At 35.5% G+C, this 5,596-nt stretch overlaps 1 pseudogene; it reads left to right on the top strand.

The window, feature by feature from the left end:
- Positions 1–648: 648 nt before the first annotated feature.
- On the top strand, positions 649–1,625 carry LOC125830720 (uncharacterized; annotated as a pseudogene).
- Positions 1,626–5,596: the final 3,971 nt, after the last annotated feature.

Genomic DNA, 5,596 nt, shown 5'->3' with positions numbered 1-5,596 from the left:
TGACTTAGGTAAGTTCTAGTTATGTTTCTAGGCTTAAACTGACTAAAACCTCATGATTTATGGTCTAAACGGTGTATCTTAGGGGTTAAACGAAATAGGAAAAGACCAAAAGACCCATGAATTAACTGTTGTCGGAGTGACTAATGGACGGGACTGACGGGTCATCATTCCATGTACGGTCCGTAGGTTGAGATCGTCGGTCAAGTCTGGCCAACATGGCTTCACTAAAACGAGCATAACTTTTTACTCAGAGTTTAGCAAACTCGGTGGCGTTGGAAAGAGGGTTCAATTATCTATCATATCATAGGTCATGGGACACACAATTTGTTTTGTGCTAATAGTTATGACTATATGAAGTTGACCCAATCACAATTTTCATCTAACTGGCTGCTACCCTCACCTACGGACCGTGCATCAAATAATGGTCTGTGCTGGTCAACCGTCAATCGGGACTGAAGCTGGGCTTTAGGGGCATCGATCCACGAACACGAACCACGGTCCATGACCTGACCTACGGATCGTAGGTCCGGCCGTGGGTCAACACCTGGCCGAATTTCTAGTTGAGTTTTGGGGGAGTTTGCTAACACAAACCACGGACCTGCAGAACAGACCGTGGGTCCTCCTACGGTCTGTGGATAGTGCACGTGAATGCCACCTGCAACGCCAGAAATCTACAATCTGGTCTATTTTCGGATACAGGGTGTTACACAAAAGCAATCATTATTGGCAATGAACTATTCAGATGATGACATTCTTGCACATTTTGCGATTGTTGATGTTGATAGTGAAAAAGGAGAGAAAGAAATCAAAAAGAATATTTTGGAAATGATGACAAGTTCCGATGAAGATGAAGAGGAGGAAAAACAACCAGATGTATGTTTTCTTGAAATTAAGTCAAAAAAAAATATTTATTCCAAGAAACAATTGCAATCCTTGTCTTCAGTTCTTATTGATGCATACAATCTAGTGAAATCCGAAAAGAATCCATTAATGGATTATTATGTAGCCTTAAGGTTTGACTGTATGACACTGGAAGATCTAATTACTTCTCGGGATAGCACTATCATTGGTATAAAAGAAAGGTCTAAGAAATCAGAGCTAAGTCACAAGGGAAAACACCCTGCCATTGAACTTCAATTAGCTCTAGGAGAAGACATTAAATGGTTAACCATAAATTGTCAGGCCTTAACCAAAAAAAATAGATTGTTACAAGAAAATCTTGTTAAGATGAAACTTGATCTGGAACAAAATCTTAGATGGACCACGTCCTTTGAAATTTCAACTCAGATTCAAGAAAGGCAGACTACCAGTCGAAGTGGGATAGGTTTCAGAAAAGAGAAAAATCTTGCAGTACACACTATTCACATATCTACAAGCTTATGCACTCATTGTGGAAACTCGAGTCATTTAAGGAATAAATGTAAAGCTCTACTTAAGGCCTTTCAGAAAAATGTTAAGTTAACTAATAAGAAAAATGTAGAAATGGTTAAGAACTTGGTTCCAAAAAAAATTCTCCATATAAAAGATCTTCTTATTTTCCTTTATGGACTAGAAGAAATCTTATTCATCCTTTTACTCACAAAAAGGGTCCCAAGCTAATCTGGGTTCCCAAGGCTAATCATTGACTAGTGTTTTAGGTGAAGGGAGAAAGAAAGTCAACGTGGTACATGGATAGTGAATGCTCCAGACAACTGCTAAAAATAGTAGAAAATTTTTCTCATTCTCCAATTTTCAAGGTGACAATAAAATCCTTGAAAATGATAAGAAAGGTGAATTAGTCAAAATTGACAAAGTTGAAAAGTCACTATCATATGCCATAGAGAATGTGTTTTATGTTCAAGAATTGAAGCACAGCTCGTTGAGCATCTCTACAATGTGTGACAAAGAAAACAAGGTATTGTTCACATCAGCTGACTTAATGTCTTGTGTCAAACTATAACTCTGGGAACCTTGTTTTGAAAAGACGCAAGATGTATACAACATTGACATCTTGTCTCTTCATGAAGAGAATCTTACTCGCCACAACATCATTAATGATATTTCTCTACTTTGGCATAAGAAAATGGGTCATGCTAGTTTATCTTATTTAAATAAACTAGTCATAAAGGATCTGATTCATGGGATTCCCCAGATCAAAATCTTTGAAGCTATTGTGCGTTGTGCATATGTAAAAGCGAAATATATGAAGTAATCATTAAAGCAGAATAAAAAGGTTGTCACTAAAGAAAGTGACCTGATATCAAACATCCTTGATTATGCAAATTTAGAGAACTCTGTAGATGAACACGGTCCACATCTGACAATCATTGATTCACCTGCAGCATGAGTTAGTGGGATTAACCCATAGTCTTGGAGATAGGGGGAACAATCTGGACCCTTAGAATTCGGTACACCTTCAAGGGGAACTTCGTCATGTGAACTTGGTCTTCGTAATTCATTGGAATGATAGGTTCCTTGATCGTATCTGACTTTGAGTTGATCAAATATCTTGTTTAGTATGGGTTTGTGTGCTCATTTTTTTATCCAAAAAAAGAAAGTCACGCTTATGAAAATACAAGACCTGGTTCTTTGTTACTCAACTTGAGATTCCTTTGATCGGTAGAATATGATGATGTAGACATACTCATGAAGACCTTGAATATGAAGAACATGAGAAAAATTATTTAGAGCTTGATCTTGTCAAAATAAGCCGATACATTATCATGATTTTCTTTAATAATTAGCTACTAGACTAAAAATTTTATTCTTGATTGATTATACAATGAATATCTATTAATTCACTCTCATACTGTAACATGTACACAGTCCAGGCACATCTCAAACAATGTTTAGAAGGTCTGCGGATATTATCCTTACACTTTTACTAACAACATTAAGCAAATCATTGAGGAACACACAAAAGGAGAACCTTATTTCTCTGGTATGTACCATCTATTCTCATTGCATGAATTTCCTGATTTTGTGTCAAACATAAGCACTAGTGAACCTGGTCAATCATAAAAATTCAACTATTTTTAAAATCACCAAGAATCATCTTTTTGACAATAAGCATCATTCAATCCCAAACTAGTCAAATGGTGAGGACCTCATTCTTAAAGCAACCCTTTTTTTAATTCAGGGGGAACCTTGTTTTACCTCTCCCATTTGAACTAGGTTCACAAATTACAAATTGATATTCCATCCAATCCAAGTGTATAACAAGTTATCTCTCAAGGGGAACAATTCTCTTAGGAGTAAACTATTATCGATGCCTGCCTTCATTATTGATAAACCGATCTCTATTGCACCAAAATGTGATGAATCTCGTACACATAGTTGGTACTCCTTAGAAATGTCATTAAGAAAAGGATATCCAACAAAAGGACCATAGAGGAGTGAAAATTTTAAGGAGTTGGACCAAAGTTCCGAAAAAAACTGAAATTATATATGTTGTAGTTGAACCAAGTTCAAAGAAAGAAAGCTCATTAACTCACTTGTTATTGTTCTACTGCTTGAAAAATACTCACCTAGTCTCCTTGAAACTGACTATGTTTAACTGATGTTGGACCTCATGTTGATCTTGATGAAATTTCACTTTCTAAGAAAACAGATCATACCGAAGGAGCTGGTGCACAATGAACGTATTGAAAAATTTGTGATGACAGTAAACATCCTTTTCCGCCTCATTTTAGTAATCTTCCTCCCAATCCTTATCCTCCATTTTTCCAAGACTCTTTGATGTGCTTATGTATATCTCATACTCATGATATCATATGCTTATGATTTAGGGCTCTAAGGGCTTAAACGAGTACATGTTTGCTTATTTTGTTCCTCATTAAAGATATTGATTGTGTGTGAGTGTGATATGGCTAATATCCACATATTAGCTTACCTTATTATTATCAAAAATGTACTAGAAAGTGCTACCCAAGGGCCATGAGTTAAAATGATATTACACTCATTGTATGTTAATCGAGTTCTTTGGTTATTGGTTTTCAATGATGCCAAAAGGGGGAAGTTATATGATGTGGGTTAGGGACATATTATGTCATCATCAAAAAGGGGGAAATTGTTAGGGAATAAGAGAACATGATAATTGTAGTTTTGATGATTGACAAAGTGTTTTGATGTTTGACAAAGTAAATTATGATACATAGTCTATCATCATCAAAAAGGATGAAAATGTTGAGGGATGAGAGAACATGATGTTTGTAGTTTTGATGATTGACAAAGAGTCTTGATGTGTGACGAAGCATTGTTTATCATCATAAAAAATACAGAAATTGTTGGGAAGTAGGAGAACATATAAGTAGTTTTGATGATTGATAAAGTGAACATGGTTCACTACTTATTGTCTTATGTGTACTCTATGAGGTAAACTAGGTTCCCAGACCTAAATGTAGACAACCTATACAAATATGAGAAATTGCGGCAAAGAAGAAAAATATTTAAGTGCAGAAATACAAGAGTGAAAAAAGAAATAAAGAAATAGCTGAAACAAAGGAGAAAAGAAGGAAAGGAATAAAAAAAGGTAAGAAATAAAGAAATAGCTCAAACAAAGGATCAAAGAAGGAAAGAAATAAAGAAATAGCTGAATCAAAAGAGCAAAAAAGGAAAGATATAAAGAAATAGTTGAATCAAAGGAGAAAAGAAGGAATGAAATGAAGAGTACAATTAAAGTTCAAATAGGAGTCAAAGTTTCCCTATAGGATGAAACTCTTTTGAAGGAAATGATTTCCTTATATGAAGACAAGTTCTATTTGAAGTAAGAGTCCTAGTCCTTGATTTACTAGGGCATGGAAAATCTCCAATATACATATGAAATGAAGATCATTGAAAGCCACACCTATTGCATATTCACGAAAGTCATCATCTTGAGAGCAATAGCCATTGGATCAAAATTGCAAGGCTTCATCACAACAACACTAGAACCAGGTTCATGAGTTGCGTTCGAGTCTTAACTATTGAATGTTGAAGTTCGATCAATTAAAGTCTATGGTTTTAGTGTTTGTAGATTCGTTCTAGGTTATTATTGAGTTGTAATAATTTCTAGATTGAGTAACAAGAAGTGGACTTGACTTCTTGGAGAGTAGAGTTGAGAGAGAGTTTGAGAGAATTGTAACAACAAGTGGGTTTGACTTCTTGGAGAGTAGAGTTGAGAGAGAGTTTAAGAGAATTGTAACAAGAAGTGGGTTTGACTTCTTGGAGAGTAGATTTAAGAGAGAGTTTGAGAGATTTGTAATAAGAAGTAGGTTTAACTAATTGGAGAGTAGAGTCTTCGCTTATAGTTAATCGTTGAAGAGTAAAGGTACTAGAGTTAGTCCCTTTGATTATTGAATTGTTATTGGAGTAAATAAAATTGGGGGTGTGATTTTTTCCATCCTTGAGGGAGGAAGGTTTCCACAATAAATTAAGTGTTATTTACATTATATTCAAATATAACTCTACAAATTAGGTGTCAAGCCCCGAGCCTACACCCTGGACGTGGACGGCACTCGAGAACCATTGATGGCCCCAAACAAACCCTTAGCCTGGCTTACTTACTCAGCGGAAGACTTAGACATAAGAAAGAGAATCCAAATACAAGATAACTTAACATGTCTCAAATTGAACTTAA

The sequence above is a fragment of the Solanum verrucosum genome, unplaced genomic scaffold (assembly GCF_900185275.1).
Source record: "Solanum verrucosum unplaced genomic scaffold, falcon-dt-bn FXZP01000154.1, whole genome shotgun sequence".
Lineage (NCBI taxonomy): Eukaryota > Viridiplantae > Streptophyta > Magnoliopsida > Solanales > Solanaceae > Solanum > Solanum verrucosum.
The sequence above is the reverse complement of the archived record's forward strand: the minus strand, read 5'-3'. Positions and strand labels throughout refer to the sequence as shown.